We start from the raw sequence: 23412 nt of genomic DNA, 5'->3' as shown, positions 1-23412 counted from the left end.
CTTTAGTGCAGAGAGGAGACAACCAGGTTTCTTGACTTTGTGGTGTTGTAATTTCAGTTTATTACCTGGAAATGCCTATTTCACCATGTGGGGGCACAAGATAAATCTGGGTGTTTTCTGTGGGTTGTTTTCACTCTGGATTTATACTGAATTGAAACTTATGGAGATACTGCTTTTAGAACATAATTGCCTCTCAAGTCCTTGAGAATATACCTAGCAAACAAAATGTTCAAAGAAATTACACACTTAGGCTTTCTTTTAGAGACACGAATTCGCAGATATTTTGTTATTTTAGTTCACATCAAATTTTTTAAGAGAATCAGGATGTCTGTGGAAAAATAAAATTACCAAATTATATTGTAGTGGTAGGCCATTTTCAGTGAATCTAGAATGTGACAGTAAAGATTATTTGTATGCACTGAGCTTTATGTAAATGTCTAAACAACAACTCAATTTATGGTAGCTTGTAACCTATGTGTACAGTTGGATAAACAGTTTAACTATTCATGTGCATTATTTTTATATGATGGAGTGCAGTACCATAAGTACACCCTAAAGGATAATACTGCTCACTCCTCTTGTGCTGGAGAGACCAACAGGGACTGGCCATTTAGGGCTATCAGTAAACCAATACTGTGCTAGGGTGAAAGGAAGCATATGAATCATAAATGTAGCATGCTTCACCTGTTTTGTTGCTAACTTTATGATTTCATGCTGCTTAAGCATTATGATTTTGTGATTGAACTGTCTGTTTTCCTCCCTTGCTGTATAATAAGATGACATTGAAAAAAACCCTCCTTTTTGGGTTGTAGTGTGTTGATAAAATATATCAACACTTGATCTGAATCCCCGAAGCAGCCTCAATTTGCCCTCTGTTCTTCCCAGTTTGTGAGTCTGCACTCTCTTCTCTTTAAAGTATTCATGCAATAATTTAGAAGAATAATTAGAGTCAAGAAGTTTTCTTCAGTTTAAGAATGTCTCCATTTTATTGTTCACTTTTCTTCCATGTCATCTTCTGTGTATACTTCATGCTTGTTTTGCATCTAATAGAAACAAGGATAAAATGGCTGTGGCATCTTTCCTGCCAATTAAAATCCCCATGTCAGTATGAAATTTTACATTAAGTATCCACATTTAGGAATACTTTCTTTTAAAAGAATGCCTTCATTTCCAAAGAAGAGCTCTGTGCTAGTAGATCCCTTAGAAATGATAATGGTAAGCTCAGCTCTTTTTTGTTAAATAAAATCAGTCTTTATAGCCCTTTGTAACAGTTGATGCTGCTATCCCCTTTTGAAGAATTCTGCAATAGGTTGGCATCAATTTTGTTTTAGCATAAATTAAGATAACTCCAAGTGTGATCCAGCTGTGCCAAAGTGATTGTGTCCTTTGTGGTCATTATTCAGGAGGGGATTGGCTGGACTGCAGCTGCCAAAATTCCTCATTACTGCCATGCTACTGACATATGACATATGCTCTTTCTATGATGCTGATGGAATTAGTTGTCAGGTTAAACCATCTTTGAGAACTCAAGCTATCCCGATGTTCAAAATTGCTCCACGCTGTCTTCTAGACAACCAAAATGTCCAGAGCTTTCTTACTATTTTTGTCATATGGGAAGTATTAATACATTTGTCTGCAGAAATGCAATAAATAGCCAATTGTTTATGTTACTGCTTCATTCAGTTTTACTAAAATTGATAGAGATTGTCCACCATAATTCACATTTTAGTTAAGTTCATGGGTACTATATCACAGTCAGAGCCAGACTGGTAATAAAGTATTTATGTACAAAGGTGTGGATAAGCAACTTCTAAAATATGAACATACCTAATTCCCACTAATCTTATATAACCCTCATAGTGTGTTGCTTTTTTGTTACAAAGAGAAAGCTAACCTAACCTACATCTTTAAATCATTTTTGCCAACCTTCTAAGTGGCTGCTTACCTGTCATTACTTTGCTATATCTACAGATAAACAAAATGTATATATTGTTGCTAGTATTTGTGACAAGTTATGTTTGGTAACTGCATAGTAATTTTTAACCATTTTCTAATAGCTATGGACTGTTTAGTGGTGAATCGTTTCTCCATGTAGGTGGAAAATGTCATGGGCAGTCTGTATGGGCTAATCTGCATATGATGACTTTCTGGCTACCTGTTAGCATATGCATATTGTTCTGCAGATATTTACTGAGACTATATAGGAATTTAAGAGGATGAAGAATTATTTTAAGAATGTAGAGATGTGCTGTTGACTTGCTTGGTTCAGCGGTGGTGGTGTATGTTGAATTTTACTGCTGCATATAGATCAAGGTTTATTATATGGATGGTAGATCCATATAAAACATGGAAAAAAGCAGTTACTATCGAAGTCAATATAATAGAAAACTAACAGATTTTTTCTATTATATATACTTACATGTTGTATGTGTGTATATCCCTGCAGTGCATATCTAGAACAAATACGGTAATGTTCAAAAAGCTTCTCAAATTTTATCAGAACTGTTCATACATATAACTGCATCTAATTAATAGGTAAGGGAAAAGGTGCTAAGCGTAGTAACTGTGAGTCACTTATACTCTAATTGCTCCTGTGGGTTATGTGTATCAGTTGCTACCAGATTTTAAGGATATACTTGTCTGAAGACTGCAGGACTAAATGTGCACTTTGTCTCTATCAAAGGGACTACAAAAGTTACAGCTGTCTTGTGGACACAGCTGTGTATACATAAGCATACAAGTTGCTAAAGAGCTGAAATTGAGTTACTAGACTAAATGCAGAAATCACTTGTTACAGAGGGGTAGTTCTTAAATTCACAAAACTGTACCGTCTATATCAGTGGTAGTTTTCTGTTTTTCCTTTGAGATGAGATGACAATACATGTTGCTTCTTTAGTAACCTGCTCATTGGGTTTCTTGATAGTTATTTCTTCTGACTGAATATTCATATTACCAGTGGGTAATCCAGTGTAATCAGGAGAATAAGAGAAGACCTACAGGAAAAGGATGTATTAGTCTTACTCATCTCAAGCTTTGACATATTTTGCTGTTTGAGACATCTTTCTGGTTTCTGTGGCATTGTCAGTGAGTTGATAACATCCCAGTCTTGAGGAAACTTGCACTCCTTTCAGAAGCTGGTAACTTAAGAGTATCTTAAATACTTGACACCTATTCTTAAGAACCTGTAATGAGCCCACATAGTAAGATGGTAAAAGTTGGTAAAAGAAATTGTAGTAGAGAATGAAAAGAGGTGTGAAAAATAAACTCAGAGCACTTGAATATACCTTCATAACCCCATCAGTCCCCAATAGTTAGAGGTAGGTAAATGAATTCCAGAAAGACGGTAGAATTGGATGAAATAGTGTTTCTTTTTTAAATCATAGTTTAAATAATAAGAAAGCTCCTGCTAAACCTGCTCAACTGTGAGCTGTATCATATGATGAATTGCATCTCTGTGCAAATTCTGTATTCTGAAGGCTGAAGACAATATTGTTCTGAACCTCTACTGAGGAATACCACACAGATGTTCATGGATCATGATGTTCTATTTTCCCTTGATCAATAACTGTCATCTGTCCCTTAAAGAAGCTATTTGCTGTGTTTAGTAAAAGAGCTGTCTCTGGGGGAACTGAGGAAACACAGGTTTTAGTGATGTGTTCAAAATTATATGAGAAGTATACCTAGCAAAGCTAGGAAAAAACCCCAGACTCCTTGATCTCTATTCTTTATCTACAAATCTGTTTTCTCTTTGGTAAAGTCCTCTTTCAGGTTTGTTCAAATCTAATTTTATCCATGTGAACAGCTTACTACCTTCTGTAACATAGTTAAGTTTTTAAAAATGGACATAGTTCAGGAAAATAGCTCATGTAATGAGATCATCTGTGGTTTAACTCAAGTGAACACCTTGAAATCTTGACTCAGGACAGGGCTACTTATAACAGTTCACCTGCTGTAAGGATCAGAAAGTAAGGAATAGAAAATTAAAAAGTATTATAAAACTAGCAGTTTCAGTTAGCACTGCCAGACTTTTAGGTGAAATAATGACAATCCTGATTTTTTTTTTTTTGTTGTTCTCATGTTAAAACGTAGTGATGCCCTTATTTTCTGTACATGTCAACCAATTATCCATATGGCTGTACCTGCCGCAAAGCTCATATATGAGAAGGAAAACTGAATGCCTCTGACTGTTGCAACAGCTCCAGTTGCAGAAAATCTCCATTCAGAAAGAAGCTATTTAGATTAAAAAAAAAAAAAAAAAAAAAAAGCCAAAAGAAAATGCAGTCAGCTCAGGTAAAGATGGAATCAGTTCTATATTCTTGAGTTTGTCATTGGCAGAATACCATTTGGTATATATGCTATTATATGTTTTCAGTATGTTCTTTTAATCGTTCAGTTGCTACTAAAATGGTTTCATAAGGTAAAGAGGTTTAAATGATGCCTTCTGTATGTATTGTGCTTCCTCAGATAAAAGTAATGGTATTTTTAATTACGTATTTCAACTAAAGTAATCATATCTGTGTAACTACTGCGTAGGTGCCTGAATGAAATAGAAATGGAAGTGGGAAAAAAAAAAAAGAGTAGAAAAGAAAGTGGAAACAGCAACAACAAAAATCAAAGCAGCTACTTACATCTGCCTGAAAGAAAGATTATCTCTCATCGTGGTTTCCTCTTGCTGAATAAAATGTGATGTGATCAGGTCACTGCATGTAAAATGCTTTAAGAATGTGATCTGTACTTCATCATTATAAAATTCAAACATTCTCGAACCTTTTATTCCACCCTGTTCATATTTATCTTTTTGGTCCTGCCTTCATCGGGTACCACATTTGTATTGATAAATTGTAGGTACTTGGAGATGTATTGATGGTCTGAAGACAGTTCAAAATGTAGAGTGCTGTGGCTTTGCATATCATTACACCTAGCTCGCTCTTTGCCTCTTGAAAGCTGTCGATTTGTGCATTATTGCTATTCAGGCTGATAAATGACAGTAATTGTTCTTAAGTTGAAGAGCTGGCTTAATGTGCTGACTTGCTTGGGAATTCTGAGCACCGGGGTTAAACTAGCGCTCCACTGGTTCTAACAAAATGGTCTTTTCCATCTCAGAATAGATACTTAATTGAATTACTTCAGTTTTCATGCATTTTGCAGCTTTGCATTTGAAGAAAAAATATTCATAACAAGATCAGGGAATTCAGAGCTGTTCACAGTGAGGTCAGGCTTGGTATGTGCCCCCACTTCAAGGCACCTGCTCCCAGTGGTACTACCACAATTAAAAAAAAATAAAAAATAAAAAATAAAAAAAAAAGTGTGAGAGAGAATATTTTAGACCTATGGTGACACTGGGAAAGACATAAAAATTGGATGGAGATGTATCCTTATTCCTTCTTCCACTATCCCTTTGGTGGAACTTAGTAAGACACGCTTATAAAGATGAAATACATCTTATTTTGTGGGATTTCTTTTAAGCAATGTTTTTTCATGTGAACTGGTACAGATTTTTCAGTGGATTTAATCTAGGAATAATATCCTCAAGCCTCTGCTAATTCTCCAAAAATGACAGTTTAGTTTCAGGTATAACTCAAGAACAATTTCTCATTAAATTTGGAATTTTTTCATTCAATAACGTCCGCAGAAAATAAATTCAAAAACTTCAGTGTTTAGTGTGCCTTGTATTGAATTGTTCATACTTGGCAGCAGTGATGTGTACTAGGGTATAAACTAAGAGTCACATGTCCCGCATTTCTTCATTTAAACCAATTTTATTAAGAGTCTCTGTATAGTTCTCTTAGGTGACAGCTGAGCAGTTCCACTTTCGTTATCAATGCAAAAATATCAAACCAGGTTGAAAAAAAAATATTGACTGAGATTTGGTATGAAATTTATTTACTTCAATGTGATTTTTCTCTCCACAATGACATATCTGTTTCGTGTACATATTTTGAGTGGGATCAGTCCCATTCTGGGACAAAAAGTCTTGAGGTACAAAAAGTCTTTTAGCTACAAAGGTAATATACTTATTAATTATAATCAAGCATGATTAAGATTTCTTGAGTCTGCATCCTAAAGGTAGTGATTGCTCACTTAGGGAGAATTTTAGTCACAACTTAACTGCAAGGTTCTTGTATTCTTATTTAGAACTGCTGTAGCTTCAGTGCATAATGCAAATAGCCCAAGTTATGAAATCACTGGAAAATGATCATGCAGTATTTGTTTAGTCATCTTAGTAAACAGAACTCATTTTTCTTTGGTCTTAAAAGGGAAGATTCTTTACAGTCAAATAAATGTGATGGTCAGTGGCTAATGTTATTGGAAAGGTATATCTTTTTCACTTATAAAGTCTTGTGATTGCTACCCTGTGAAATCCAAAATTAATTGTCATTCAGATAGTCTTCTCAGATTTGGGTGTTTTAATTGGTGACTGACATCTGCCAACTAATTGCCTACCAGCTTCTATAAATTCAAGAGTAAATATGATGTTTTGGGCCACTGAAGACTCTGACTTTGCACAGGTATGCTGACACTCAGCATTTATCCCAGTTCATTCAAGATTGTCACCAAGACTGACAATTAAACAGGGAGGAGAGTATGGCTGTGCTACTCAACGGCTGTGCTGCTCAATGTCTGTACAAGAGACATGTTATTTTGAATTACTGGTGTTAGAAAAGATAAAATCATCACTAGAAACACTTGACAGCTCTTAAGGGGACAATGCTGTTTAGATTACATGTTGGGGCTCATCTACTGAATGTAAAAGAAATGCTCTGTTATGAAGGCCATAAAAAATCAATTTTATTTCCGCCTTGTCCTTTGTTACAATACAAATTTCTTACCTCTTCTGATAACTTTTTGTTTACTGAGCTAGAATTCATTGAAGATATTAGTTAATTTCTAGTTAGTTCTAGAAAGACCTGTTATTTGACTATAGTAGTCTGGAAAATTTAGATTTTCTTCAGGCTGCCCTTTTGCTAATTTTTTTTCCTCACTTAAGTGCTTTGAAATTAAACAAATAGTCATTAAATACATTTCTTACCCCAATAATAGGAGAAACAGCATTAACAGAGTTCAAAGGAAACTGGACTTCTTAGGCCTTGTGTGATTACTGTATTTCTTTTCAGTTTTATTCAACCATTTTTCTTGACTGATCTCATCTTTGTTATTCATGAAACCTGAAGTCATTGCAGCATAAACCTTAATGGATGCTATCTTTCACATGCTGATCTTCATGCCTGATTTTTTTTTTTTTTCTTGTGGGGGCCATGTTAGAAGGTTAAAGAATAGCATGAATCAAGCATATATTTTGTTTTTCTTAATCTACTCTTCTCCAGTTCTTCAGATCTTTGCTATTCAAAATCAGGATGAAGAAGAAAGTATGAAAGCTCAGCTCTCAGAAGAACTGGAGATAAGTAATTCAAAAGTGTTACGATAATTGGGCACATTTAATGTCTGCCTGTGAGTTTTATATGATTGTTAACACTCTTCTGCTGAAATTATTTTTTATTTTAAAGTAAAATTCCCGACCTTTCTAGTTCGAGGAGAACTTTACAAACATAGACCTCTTGTTGTTATAGATTTGCTTCTGACAGTGTTATTAGTATATTGTACGCACTTTTCAAACACAGAATATCTCTGCTGAAGACAAACAGATATTGTCTTTCTGAAGATACAGTCTGAAATAATATCTGATTATTTTTTCAACCTGTTGGTATTAGGACTGTTTTTAAGTTTTGTAATCTGAGTGACTGTTTTTAAGTTTGCTCAGTTTAGAGGCAAAGTCAGGTACTGTGCAGTCCAAACTACAGCTCTGAATGGAACACAATGTGGAGAAAAGAGTTTTTTAGGGCTCTAGGCATGTGGAGGTTCTACTGAAGTGAATCGAAATCCTGAAAAGATTGGCAGATTTTAAAAGCCAAAATGAATTCTGAGGTGCTCACTGGTTTCTATATTGGTAAACAAAAAAAGATGTGAATTTTTCTGTTTCTTTTTTTAATTAAAAAATTCTCCATAAAATGAAATTAATCTCTTCATTGAAGTGTTGAAGATAATGTGGTACAGGAAGGATAACACTAAAGGGAAAACTGAGGAGAATGTTTTGATTGGGAAAGTGAATTTGTATTTTTTTACGTGTTTCATTCTTCCTTTTAAAGGATCATAAAAAGAGTTAGAAGAATGTGGTCTTGTGGTTCTACATCATGCTGAATCTGTAATTATCATTTCCAGCTGGTTGACTGTGAGTTGACCCCATGGAAGTTCCCTGTAGTGACTTTATAGCCTTTGTCTGGCTTTGTTTGTCTCTTCAGGTAGTTGTGGTTTGAAGTTTGGAGTAATCATGGTTGCTTCTGGATTTGTCGCGTGGCTAGGCTGCTGATGGTTGTTCGTGGTTGTTTTATCCTTCTGGGCATAACTTTTCTTTGCACATGTATGTACTGTTAATGTGATTCAGCTGGAGATAACTATGCAGATGTTTTGTGGTTGAAAATAGGGATGGGGAGGGTTCACTGTCTGCTTTTCTGTATTCTTATTTTAATCTGTGTGCTGCATATAGATGTGCCAGTATTAATTTCTGTTATGTATTCAGTATTTTTTCTGAATCAGAGCTCCACTACTTTAATTGGCTATGCAAAGCCATTTCTTGTGAGGGTGCCTACACCAGAAACATTATCGAAATTGACCAACTGCTTCCTCCAGGAAGGAAAAGGAAAGGAAATTAATCATTGCATGGAATAAAAAAAAATTCTTCAAAAAAGCATCTGCCAGAGACTGCTGTAGAATGGATCTTCAGGCAAAATTCCTACTTAAAGCTTATGTAGATTTTATGCCCTGTGATGTTTGCAGTGGAACAATGTTTTATTCTAAAAGGATGAACTTTTCTGCAGTAGACATGCAAGTATTGTTATAGCAGCCTGTGCATCACTCTTAAATTAAGTTTGCCCAATGTTTCCCATTAAAAACACTGATTTTCAGTGTCTTCAAATGTTAAATGTCACCCATTTTTCTGGGCCAAAGCTTGTAAGTTCATGAAGTTTTTCAGTGTTTCTACAAAATTTGCTACGAGATGCTACTGTAAGTAGATCAGAGGAAATGTATTATTGACTAATGTTCAAATAGTCCTGCACTTTTTGGATGCATGACTAAAATGTAGTGTATATTCATACAAAACAACCTGGGAAAATGAAGAGAATTTCACAGCACTTAAAATAGGCTTCATATTTATGCAGTAGAATTCAGGTAAATTTAAATGTGTGTAAATACTTAACTCTGTGTTTACTATTTTTGAGAAGTACAGCATTGTGTATGTCACAGAGGAGCTTCTGTGAAATTTCTTCTTTTGCACACTTATCCTGCTTATGTATTCTGTAAGACTACTTCATGCTTTACAGAAATCAGCTGTCAGCTTCAATGGTTAGGCAAGCATGGAAGATTTTAGAAATATGGAAATGGAAGCAGGAAAATCCCTAATTTTAGAGAGCTTGCTGGAAGAATCATTTGCCTTAGGTTCAAAAATCAGAGATTCTTGGCTCTTCTGAATTAATTTTATTCATTTTCCATACATTTTTTTTTTTTTTAGAATATCTTCTGTAAGATTTGTGATAATGCAAGTAAATCAAGTAAAGTTCTAGATACTTCTTCAAAAGTTTAATCAGTTATTAGTTTTAAATATCTTATTTGCTGTGGACTTTTAAAAATAGTTCTTTCACCAGATGCAGGTGAGAAGAGTCAAAGAAAGATGTAAATATTGAAGTCTCCAATAACCATGTTTCCCATTTTTCTTCTGAAGCAATGTTTGGAAGCTATTTTTGAAGAACTGAAATAGTTTTATCTTTTTATTTTAAATGATAGAATGTGAGGAAATAGAGATTGCGCTGGGGGAGGTTTAGATTGGGAATCAGAAAAAATTCTCTCTTGCAGAGGGTGGTCAGCATTGGTACAGGCTACCCTGGGAAGTGGTGGAGTTGCCATTCCTGGAGGTATTTAAGAGATCTGCAGATGTGACAGTAGGGGATGTGGATCAGTGACAGGACTTGGTAGGCCAGGTTGATGGTTCAACTTGGTGAGTTGAAGATCTTTTCTAATCTAGATAATTCTATTATCTTATTTTTTGTAAGATGTCCACCTAGACCAGCTACTCCAGGATCCTATCTCATTTCTTGAAGCGAGGACGTTGAGTTGTTTCTGCATTCAACTTTCTGTTCAAACAAATCTGATATCATTAGTGTGGCACAGTAATTAATAACCTTTGTTTTCAGTTTCTTGAGCATGTCTGATAACTTTAAAGGATATTTTAATCTAAAATCAAGTGGTAGAAAGATAAGAGAGAGCATTTGTTGATGTTACAGATACGTTTGTTGCCAAGACTGACCATCAAGGGGCTTTGTTATTTTAAATGGATAGCTAATTAATGTATATATTTTTTAATTATTCCTATTTCTATCCTTCATATAGTGGTTGTAAATTAGCGTTGTGTTGTTTGCTAAAATATCAGGCATTTTTATACATGTGGTATATTGAATGGCAAATACTTGATGTAAAGTCTGCAGTTTTACTCCATAACCAGATTGTAAAATATGAACTGAATTAATCATAACTGCAAAGAGTAATGGCACATTTTCTCTTATTTTATCTTTACTGCCTTTCAGATCATGGTTTAAAACCTTCTACATCTGGTGCACAGAATGAAGCAGCAGCTTTGGTAGTGGATAGCAAGAGGCAAAGGTCAAACCAGAGGCTGCACAAATATTGTGCACTGGATTTATTGTTTTAATTAAGAGTGTGGCAGTTCATCATAAACTGTTTATGGTGTTTTTGCACAGTGCAGCATTTTGAAATCAGCTGTTTTAATGAAAACATAATGTCATATCTGTCAAAGTTCTAAATATTTTGAAAGTGAAATATAGAAACAAGAACTTTAATTCTAGGTTTACTGGGATTAGCTCTTGGAATTGTTTTAAAATCCCTTATGTATCATATCACAGGTAGCATAGTTCTATCTTGGAAAGTAAGTAGAAGCTTCTGTATGGAGCTTGTTATTTAATTGTGAAAAAACACGCGGAGGGTTAGTTAATGTATTGAAAGACAAAGCTGCCTTGTCCTAGAATTCCAGGGTTAAGACATAAACAGAAATAACAGATAACATCCTTATTCGTAGGTAATATGTAAATGTTATATCTTGACGGTGTTTAAGAAAACAACTGAAAAAACAAAACCTACTTAAAAACTGATGCATCCTTAAGTCTGGAAAGAAAGAAATACGCTGTGCGTAATTTGATGCTGTGATGTATTAGCATCAGGGTCTTTGTAACTAATTATTTACAAAACCTAATGTCTTTCTGTGGACTTAAAAGGCTGAGCGGTTTGTAGTCTAGCAATTGTCTGCTACTATTATGTATTCATGTAGATATGTAAGGCAATTTTGCTTACATTTTTTGTATAGTCTGTGAAATATTTGTATAATCTGAAAATTGTATTTTTGTAGTAGTCTCCTTGGAAAATAGAAATTAAGTCTGTCATTAGATGCTAGGCCACAGTAGTTGACTGAGCAGGGTAATGTATGTTACATTTTGTGCTGTACTTGGTCAAGTTTCATATATATCGTATTCCACATTATTTTATTAAATTTAATATCTGCACTTCCTATTACCAGACATGCCTCTCATTCAAAGCACAGAGGCACAGTTCTCTAATCAGAAGTGACAAGCTATATACTTTCTTTCAGCCATTATTCGGTAGCCTAGAGCAAGGAGCTCTGTTTCCTTGAAAATGTTTTGAATTGGGTTATTTTTATTGAAGTATTAAAGTAATTCTTCAGATTTTAGGCTATTATTTAAGCACTTTTGGGAGAATGCAATAACCTCTGGATTCTATATAGCCTTTGTTATGTTAACAATTGTAGCTGCTGAATGTATCTTTTTAATGCTTGTTATGTAAGTGTCTGGGAAAAAAATCATTTGACGAATAGAAACTAACAATATTTAGGAAATAAACAGGATTAGTAGGCTAAATTAGTTTACTATTGAAGTATGATATTAAAGCGACTCACTATTTAAATAAACCAATAGATTCTAGTCACCACACCTTCACTTACAAATTTACATGATAAACTGTCCAATTATTTATTATAATATAAAGTTCATATTTGGCAGGTTAATTCTTAAGGAGTCTGAAAACGATATCTTCTTATCATATGGCAATCTAATACTTCTGGTGATGTTGGTTAAAGCTTTCTACAAAACCTTCTAGCATTTAGTTTTGCTGCATGTCTTTCTTTAAAATGACTTCTGGAATTTTTGCAAATCTTGTACCACTTACTTTTTCCTGTAAGATAAACAGGTATGGAAGTGTCAAAACAGGTACAGTAGATTTAGTATAAAAGAAAGAAAGCAGTTGTCCCAAACCTCAAAGATAAGACTACCTCTGTACCTCCTTTACAATAGTATACATCAAAGAGAAACTCAAAGTGAAGCAGCTTTGTTGTGGGATATAGCTCTTCGGGGTACAGATGTTTTCTGAAAGGGAATCTTAATGCCTCAAATGTTGCCAGTTTTTCTTCTGTGACTTCTCTGTGTATCAATGGGGGGAGATATGTGAAGTATAATAGGAAAGCTACCAATATTTGTTAAAATTGGATGGACAATGTGAAGAGTTGCAAATAGTGTTGTTAGGAGATCTCCTTGACTTCGAAATAAACGTTGGCCTTTTGTTAAGCAGAGACAATGAGCCTAGTAAAATTTTGCGGTGATGTTGATATGCACATGTGAAGGATAACACTAAGGAACTCACTTCCAATGTTGGATAAGGATCTTATTGATGGAGAATAGTGTTAGTTCTTCTAGGCAAGTATCATGGGCACAATTCAAAGTGTTTTTCCAGAAACAATTTACAAGAAATTTCTGCCAGTCATAAGCTCTATTTATATCTTGTTACTTCTATAGTCTTTTATTTAAGTAGAATCTGTATTAGGATCTGAGATCTTTTGATAGAATATTTAATTGCTGCTGCTTAGTATGACCATGGTGCTAAAAAATATTTCTTTCTCAGTGTTCTGTACCACTTTGGTGTATTTAAGAGCTCAATAGAAGCCAACATAACTGACTGGCCAGAACTATCCTAGACCTAAACACAGCTTCATGTGTATGTTCTCAGTTTCAAATTATCAAGTTATTTTTGTCATTCAGATGAACAAAAACACAGGGGATTTCGCATGCAGTATAGACCATGCTAAGCTAGGAAAGAGAAATAGAGAAAGTACTGATGTGTATATTATTGAGAAAGTAGAAAGTTTTCCAGTCCATGTGAGAAATGTGTATGGTGACAGTAGAGTGAAGTTCCATTATGTTGCCAAGCACACTGGTTTCGTATGTGGTTTAGTTGAAGTAATTACATGCATATGATACTGTTTGCTTTGCAAATGTGAACTGTATTGCATGCACAAATAGAGGATTGTTCTTGGGAAAATATTTTCCAGAATGGAATTCCAGAACTACAGTTCTTCCAGTTGGATGGAATTAGAATTACAGTTCAACTATGTAACTATCTTCTTTTAAACAAATTTATCACTAGAATAAAAATAATAGACAATATTAAAGTGGTCTCTGAAAGGAATACTAAGGTTGCAAGTTCAGTAGGAACTGATGTGAACTAGTAAAGAGTAAAACCTGTCAGAGATAACCAAGAGCCACTGGAAATAAAAGCATTTACTCTAATAATAACCAACACAATACAAAGGATGAAAGCATCAACAGAATAACAACAGTACATGCCTAAAATGTTTAATAAGGTGCTGAGCGTTACTTTGAAAGAAAATAGAGTGGCAGTAGAGAGTTTCAGTTATAAATGTAGATGAACAAAATAGGAAAATCTGATCTGAGAATAAATGAAAGCAGAGAAAAAGCTGGGGAAGTATTTTCTCCTGGCCCTGGTTCTTCTATGTCTTATGCCCATGGCTGGAGACAAGGTATGTCGTTGAATTGTTTTGACCCTGTGAGTTGAGATGTAGAGGTCAAACATGCAGCCTGAATGGTGGGTAAATGACCCAGAATCCTTACTACTTTGGCTCCAGCAACTAGTTTGGTGTTAGAAAGGAGTGGTCTGCTATAGCTGCATGTGCACTCAGAAGGCTAAGTGCATAGTCTGGCCTACAAGAGCATACTATGACACACCACAACATCCTGGCCCTTATTTGGTGTTTCAGGCATGAAATCAGGGTATGACCGCAGTTTGCAACTTCACTAACACTAAAAGTCTTCTAGGTACCCCAATTTAATGTAGCCACAGTCAGCTTATGCTTGCTTGGTACTTGTTAAACAAGGGATAATATGTAATATTTAATGGTACAACAGTCTGTAAATTAGGTGGCATGGTATGTAAACATTGCTAGTAAGTAGTAAATGCTGACTCAGGATATGCTTTGCATTCAGCAGCGTGCTTCTAAGGATATCGTCTTACCTCTCCCAGAGAAATGGCTGTCAGAAATTGCTTTGCAAAAGAAACATTAGAAAAACCTTTGCTGTTCTGCAGTACTATGGGCTAGTTTTAACCCGGTTTTATTCACTGTTTGTACTAATTAAGCCTGTTGGCTTTGATCTGGGAAATGCGCATTGAAATGTGGTATGTTGTGGTAAAAATCAGGCTTTGCTTTGGCCTTAAAAATTTGTAGATCTTTTTGCATGCATGCAGTTCTGTTACGTCACCAATGCATTTCAGTGAATCTGATGTATCCGAGCTATATAGGAAGTTTTAAACTTCTAAGTCTTGAATTGAAACATAACACCTAAGTTCCTGCAGAGAAAATGCATGCTGTCCTAAACCTGCATTTAAAAAGGAAAATAGAATTATAGTCCCTTCAAAACTGTTTCTGCTTTCTGAGATGCACAAATTTTCACAATCCTAGTAATCATTGGTACAATTTCATTTGCAGGAAAAAAATTGCCATCATCAGTAGTGAGGTTGTAAAGGTAGAAAGGAGAAGAGGCTATGTAAGTGCAATCAGATGTTTAGAGTTTTCCCAAAAAGCAGCAAAATACAGAGAAAACGAAACATGGAAAGTATGTGGGAATCTTCTGTTTAAAAGTGAACGGAGACAAATATGAATGATAAAAATTATGGAACAAATCGTATGGAAAGGAGAACACTAACACTTTTTTTCCCTCTTAATATTTTTTCAAATAAGTATCTATTTATTATTGAATTATATTGCTAATTATTTTCTTTCTTAAACCATAATGACATTCATAGTAATTTAACTGATGCATTATTAAAAATGTATGATTAACAGTCTTACTGAAAAGCCATAGTTAGGTAGGCCAATTTCTGTAGTCTTAAAAACAAACCCAAAAAAACCTATAAAACCACCAAAAACAACAAACCAGAAAAATAACTGAACAACAAAAAACCCACATTTATTTAATACTCTACAGTAACATAGAATGAATAGAAAAATCTGGAGATATATTAAGATATATGTATGTATATTGGACATTAGTGCTATATACAAAATATATTGGGAATGTGTTTCAAAATATTTCAGACATTGTTGACCTTTGTTATATAATACCAAGCTCAGGGAAATATATTTGCATAGATTTAGTAATATATTGTAAATAACTACATAGGGCAGTGCACATTTTTCCTTAAGATGCAGCATTATAAGCAAGACATTAAATTATGCCTATCAGACAAAGCAGCGGAATCTCAACATTTTTTTTATTGCACGTTCTATTGGGAAGACATCTCAGCTTCTAAAAAGCACATGCATTAACTGCCTGATTCATGTGGTGACATGTGGCATATCCAAATGTGTTATGGATCTCCCAGGAATAAAAACAACATAGCAAAATCATCACCTTGGGATGTTCATTGAGTGAATATTTTACAGACATACTCCTTTTATATTTATATAATAATTTAGTGTTATGACAATTTTTTTAGCAGTGTTGGCAGTTTTTCTTTTTTATAATGGTATTATATTTGTGAGCCTATTAAGTGCACATGGGCTAAACTACAGAAAAAAGTATTTTTCATAATTCCTTGGGGTGCTTGTAGCAAAAGAACCATATTGGTATAGAAAAATGTTAATAAAAGGTCAAGCAGAACTTTCCAATGTTTATCATGATAGCAACAGCAATTGGGGCTTTTTGGAATTGTATACTGAAGAAACAGATTTATGTAGTGTATGGAGAAAGAACTCTACCTACTGTACTTTGTACTTGAACTCTTATTTTAAGATGCATTTAACAGTTTTAACAGCAATTAAAGTCATTGATTTTATATCATTTTTTGCCTTGTAAATATCTGTAAGTTGGTGTGAAATTCTATGAAGAAAGCTGAAGAAGTGTCCTTCTTTTGCTAAGTTACAGCTCTTGCTGTGTACTCCAGAACTGTGTGTTAATGCTGACATCCATGTAGTCGCCTGTGCTCTTCCAGACTGCTGGCATTCATAATGGAAGCAATGTTTTTGATAGGGTGAATTCATGTACAACAGATAAAGAAATACTGGTTTATTAATGTAGTCCGTTTGTATCAGCATATCAGAATAGGTTGCTCTGAAAGTAATGCCTCCCAGTAGTTGGTACTGGCCTAGCTACTGTTTAGTGACACTGAAGTCTCCCAGGGTCACATAAGAGAGTCCACACTCACAGTTAGAGCTGCAAATTCTTATGGTGTCTTGTGCTTGTAGCTTGCAGAGATGCTTGGTTTGTTTAATTATAGAATAGACTTGTCTGTTTTGAGTGTGCAGCTTATAAAATGCTTTTCCATGGTAGTCAACAAATTAGAAGTAGGAAAAATAAAACAGGTAATGCCCGTGTTGTCTCTCTGGCTGACTGAATGGTTCAAGTTTGGTTAAATATTCCATTTGGTTTTCCTTTAGATGGACTTAGGGTCTGGTCTTGCACTCCTGAAGTCTGAGGTTTTTTAAAGGCATGTAAGGACAAACCTTGAGAATAGTTATGGCATGTACCCTTACTTTCTTTCACTGTGAGATTACAGCCCATTGGTTATTATTAATTTAGCAATGACAGTAGTAACTAAACTCACACTCAGCTTCTTTGTGCATTAATTTGCTTGAGTGTCTATCTGAAAACAAATCTATTCTTTTTCACTGTCTTCCTGATGACAAGAGCAGGCCATAAAATTCCGTATAATGCTAATGAATGAATATTGTCACACTTGTTAACTGGAGTAGGATTAATTTCTACACAGACTTGTTTCTGATCAACTCAGAAGACATGAATGATCTATGAATGACAATGCAGGCATCTTCAGACCCAATATTATGATACTATTTTCAATTTTCTTTTTCTACTTCAACAGATAAGAAAACTGTGCTAGGTGCATGTAAAATTATATGCGTAGCACGTAAATGATACTGAGAATTTTCAATTACATACTTCTTTAGAAAATTCAGAAATCACTGTCTTTGACTGCTTTGTAAATCTTTCTCTGGTAATATTCCATGCTTTAATTGTATGCAAGTTACAACACCGTTATATTGCAGATTAAAATACAGACCACAGACCAATACTGCATCTCCTCAAAATAAAAATGTGTTTTCTGTGCAAAAGTGTAGATAAAGGCTATTTTCTTGAAATTGATCCAAGCTGGCTCCACAGGAACAGAAGCATGAGCATCCAAAGTAGCTGTAACAGCAGGAAATTCACTTTTCATTGCCATTTTGCTGTATCCCTTGTGAGAAGGGTTGAAAATAGTGCAGGGAAACTACAGGAAATCTATATCAAATTTTCTTAGAGATCCATCTTATTGTTTAGCAATTTTACATTGTATCATATTAGCACGGCATTTAGTATTTCTTTTTGGCAAAGGCAGTAATGGTGATTTTTCCATTATGGAAGCGATCTTAAGGATTAACCATGTATTAATGAACGGCAAATGATATTGTTAAGATATATAAAATATGTAAACTACCAGGTTTTTTTTTGGGGGGGGAGAGGGGGGGATGAGGGAGCGAGGAGAGAAGGCCTTGCTGAGCATCACAAGACTTCCCTTGAACGGTTCTGTGCAATGAAGTTGTGATGCCTTCCACACACATAGAAGTCTTTTGTAGGTACACTTTATAGTAACTAGTGTGGTGGTGAAATAAGTTACGGCTGCACAAAACTCACACAGTGTGAAGACCAGTATCTTGAACATAGGTACTATATAAAGCATCACAATTCCTATGACTTGGGTAAATAGCAACTATTGTACCTTTAGATGTCCTGTACAGATAGAGATTGGTGCTCAAATTTATCTACTGAGGAGTAAAAGCCTTAATTGTCAGTTCAATTTTTAATTCTCAAACATTTGAATTCTGCATTAGATAGTAGAAACTCTGCATACTGTGGATCCCAGCAACCAGGGATAACCCAGTAGCACTGAGGCATGGCACAAAGCCTAAATTAATAAATTCTGTCAGGCTTGTTAGGCTGAGCCCTGTGCTGCCACTGCCAAAACGGGCAGGTGGGTGAGGAGGAAGGCAGCAGTGGGGGTCAGGAACAAAGGAGGAGATGGCAGTGGGCAGAGGCAAGAAGCAGCATGGTGAGCTGGAAGAGAGGAAGGGGAAGGTGGTGGCTGGAAAGGAAGAGCAGGTCATGAGGGAGAGAGGAAAGTGGTGGTGGAATTAAATCAAAAAATTCTTGAGGCCAATGATCTGTTTCTTTCGATGTGCAGTTTGAGACCTCAGATGAGTTGCTTCTCACCTGTAAGAGTTACTTTCATAAAGTTGAACTCTGGGGGTTTTTACATGTAGAATTGGTCTCTCATCGTTGCTGTGTGTATGTCCTGTTCGGTTTTTTTTGCTGTTAACTCTTTTGCCTTGTATGTAAACAGGACAAAATGTTACTTCTGTCTTAATAAATCTCAGCTAATCTGTGCACTGTAGCTTACTACCCAAACAGGCTATGTCAGTGGAGGAACAACAGTGGGTTACTGCATGCACCTTCCTATTTGCTTGCTTTACCTAAAAGCTGTTCACACTGCCATGAGGGAGCAGCTAGTGAGAGTGGAGCCGAGAGGTTTTATAAGAAGGGCAAGGCTGCTGAAAGTGCACGTTACTGGGTCTTTTGAGCTGTATGAATGGTCAGGAAAGTCCAATTTCTACACAGTTATTCAAGGCTTTCTAGTAATTGTCTTCTCTAGCTCATCTTCAGTCTGCCATGGAGCTAATCTAAAGACAGCACATCTGGAAACAAGGCCTGGCAGAAAGGCTATAAGGTTCAGTCTTGCCCTCCAGTGGATCCTCTGTATTAAAGAACAGACCTCTCGGAGCTGCTGTAGTGTGATTCTTTTTCTGCCTTGCCCTGTCGTGATGAAGTGGTCAAGAAAGAGCTCTGACAGCTTTTCTGCAGACCTTTTCTTTGTTTGAATTCATCACACCCAGGAAAAGCAGCAGTCTGAACACAGGCACTCGCTTTTTTGGCCATAATAGGAAGTGAGTTTTTTGTGGCCTATCTTTAAAGTTTTGCCATTCATTTTCTTTTTTTCTTTTTTTCTTTTTTTTTCCCAGAATACCAACCTTAATCAAAGAATTCTTTTTGCTTTTGCTTTACAGAGATCTACATTTTCCTCCCTTGTCTAGTTGCTCCCATTTGAATTTTGAATGCTTAAGATTGCTTACATCTTCTACTGGCGGCTGCCTTGTCGGAAATATCCAATATATTCTACAAGCTTGAAATTTAAACAGAGGGGGGCAGAAATAGCCTTGAGAACTTTTCAGTATGCTCTATATGATCTTTTTAAAACTGAATCTTTTTAAAAGTGAATATGGTCAGATCCACAACGTGCAATTAGTTGTTCCAGTTATAAGACATTGACCCGGTTCTGCCTGTTGTATTTTGTGCCACTTCTCATGACCCTTTTGCTGCTATACTTTCCAACGGTACTGGTGATTAGGAGTTACTGGCATCAATAAAACTTTGAGAACATTTCTAAAATTTGCCGACCAACTCCTCAAGGCGTTTTGAGATATGTAGAAATAGTGGACGAGCACGCTAGAGAACTACTCGCTAAACTGACTGCTCCTAAGGATTTTAGCCGAGGTCTCACCTCGGTTCTAAGGACGATGTTCCTACGGGGCCCCTCAGCGCGCGTTCCGCCCGAGCCCCGTCCTCGCGGCTCAGGCACGGCGGTACGGGGCGGGCAGCGGCGGCGCAGTGCCGGGCGCGGCCTGCGGGCGGCAGCAGAGTCCCACGCAGCCGCGGCGCGCCGGGCAGCAGCGCGCTGCCGTGAGGCCGGGCTGACCTTTGTCGGGCTCAATAGCCTTTCATTTATCACTGATCACAGGAGTGGAATGAACATATTTACTTGTGTTTTACTTTCCACTTATAATATCTAGTGGCATGGGAGGAAAATGAAAACAATTGTTCATATGGGAAATTTATGTGCTTCATCTGGCTGTATGATTTCCACAGTTGTACCAGTGCCACTTAGGGACTGGTATTGCATTTTACATCTTTAGGCTACAACAAAGTAGCTTTTCTGTCTGCTGCAAAGCCTCTAATAATGCTTGTCTCGCTGTGTTTTTGTAGTACCGAGTTTCATTTGAATAGCAGACTTTTTTTTAGCTCTTAGCTTAACGAATGTCTTTCTTCCGATGCAGAAAACATTTTTCTTTTAGATGTTTTCCCCTTATGCCTCGTGAACGGCAGACTGATTTCTGATCTGGCTGTTACACACCGGGTACCAATCCGTGCCAGGACCTGAGCTGGCCTTACTTCGGTTCCCGACTTGTAGGGGGAAGCGTTCCCGGACATTGTGCGAAGCGTTTGTGAATTCGCTGCCACCATAGACTTGACACTGTGCTCACGCTGTTCTCTTCTATGCTTTACTTATTCAAATAGTCCCATTAAAATCGATGGGATTATTCATGTAAGTAAGGCAAGTGGGAGCCGGGCTTTAATTTGGATGTGTTTTTTTTTTTTTTTTTTAACTGTGACTTTGTTTTGACCATGTATTGAAAGTTCTGTAATGCTGGAGCCTGTATGATTTCTCTTTTATGAGCACCTTTATTCAGATCTGTATTAGCTGAAAATTTGTACACATCGTGGCTTTTGTTTAAATCCACCTAAAATACAGAATTCTTTCTGTTTTACAGTATGCTCGCTTTATTGAACTGCATTACGGTTTTGAAAACTATCATTTAATTAGATTAAAAAGTAAATTATTTCAGCTTCGCAGATTCAAGTATGTATATCTTAGTGTATACGTATATGTATGTACATCTCATTTTAATCACAATATAAGACGTTTCTCTTTCATTACCTCCCATCTATGAGCAAATTCAGGTGGTTTATGTATTGTGAGCATCACTGTCCATAACCTCAGCACAGTGAGCATTTTTAGGTGGAGTTTAAATAAAATGCAAAGCCATTTCTTTAAATAATGGTACAGAGTGAGTAGATAGGACAAATAAGCATTATAGCATACTATTTGGAATTGACATATTGCTGTAAAAATCATAAGTGCATGAATATATTCTGTTTATAATGCATTAATAATAAGCGGTAATGCATTATAAGCATAGGAACATATTGCAATGTTTATCTGCAGATAAATTTCAGAGTTTCTATAGGTATACATATAACTTTAGTAATAAGCAAATTATGACATACTGTGATCTGCTGGTGGGTTTTATTTTATTTTTTTCAGCTGTACTGCATGCATTTCTAATGTGATTTCTCTTTATTTAGCTTGCATCATTTACAGTTTGGAAGCAGAGCCAGATTACAGAGAAATCAAATAGGAAATAGTGTGAAACCACATTGAAAGCAGAGTTGAGTAAAATCCTCAAATTAATTTAAAACTGCATTCTGCACATTCTGATTCCGTAATAAATTTTCATTTTAGAAAGAAGACATTGCTTTGTGTGTGTGGCAGGAATATCTACTGTTTGAATACTGCATCCAGTGCACAGAAAGTACGGACGTATTCTCTTTGGTATGATGGTGATTAAAGGGTGCTGCAGTCCTGCTGAACCTGCCAGAGGACAGCAGAGTTCTCAAAGAGCTTTACCTTCTTTCTCGTCTGTTTCCTATAGGCAGGTTACATTTCTCTATTTATCATTTTTAGGGTTTAAAGCAATAATGAACGTGGACAAAATGATAACATTGCACAAAAATGCCTATTATGTGCTGACCCAGTACAGGGATGTTAACTGAGGCTAGTCCTGTTGTTTTTAATGCCCAGTGCAAGTTCTCTGTGGCTTCAAGACCTGTATTTAATTTATTATTCTGGCTACTCTTTTGTTTCTGGTGGCATGGTACATCTGAAATGCTTTGATTGTATCTGCTTATATTAAGAGAGGATGTTTATTTGCTTAAAAGCAAACTCTTAGGGTTACTGGAGGCAGGCAGCAGCTTCCTTCTGAGGTGAACAGAATCCCCTCTTGCTCAGCACAATTTTCCCTATTTTCCCAGCAGTCTTACAAAAAAAATCTTCAAAATTGTGTTTCTTTGTTGCACGTTGCCAAATTCCAAGATGAGAAAGTATCAGATAATGAGAATTTATTTACAATGAATTATTATCCTCTGTGTACAAGATAAACAGTTTGGATTAGGATTGGTAGGCACGATAAAACGTACATGATGCTAGAACTGGACGGAAGACAGTTTGGTACTACCCACTTTGGGACAGACAAATAATGGCTGTGGGAGGCAGGTATGCATGTATATCCGGGTTGTATTCATCTGCAGAGATTTAGAAGATGCTGAAATGCTTCTTTGTTTTTGTTGCTGCGCTCAGTGAACATAAAATGATAAAAGAAGTAAAGAATGTGAAATATTTTACTAATTTTATTTGCATTTAAGTTTTAAAAATCTCTTATTGCTTGAAACTGAAGTTAACTTTTTAAATTATTTATGGTAGCAATAATGCATGTTTTTGTTATTGAACTATATCTCTATAGTTCATCTAGTGAACAGAATCCTCCCTCAGCTAATTATAACTCACAGTATTTTTCCAGCAGTCTTACAATCAAATTATTCAAAATTGCATTTCTTTATTGCATATTGCTAAAACCCAAGACAAGCAAGCATCAAGATAATAAACAATTATTTATTGCAAATTATTACCTAATATATAAGATTAACAGCTTGTAACTATTAAGATTAATACATGTGGTAAACTGTATTTATTATACTTATTTTGTAGCAAATATCTTTGTATAAAACATATGTTTATGTATTGCAATTAATGAGAAAAAGTGTAAGATTAACAATTTAAGCTGTGTTTTGTTTTTAAATTTACGCATACTGTAAAGCTTATTTATTGCACTTATTAAAAGTATTTAATGATGGACTTTTAGATGCTATATTTTTAATGCGCAAATATAAACTAAAGGAGTATTAAATTACAAAATGGAAAATTATAACTGAAGTCAAAGGATCTAACTATTTTCTGCTATAAATCTACTTTAAAATGATCGTC

The sequence above is a fragment of the Gallus gallus genome, chromosome 11, assembly GCF_016699485.2.
Source record: "Gallus gallus isolate bGalGal1 chromosome 11, bGalGal1.mat.broiler.GRCg7b, whole genome shotgun sequence".
Taxonomy (NCBI): Eukaryota; Metazoa; Chordata; class Aves; order Galliformes; family Phasianidae; genus Gallus; species Gallus gallus.
The sequence above is the reverse complement of the archived record's forward strand: the minus strand, read 5'-3'. Positions refer to the sequence as shown.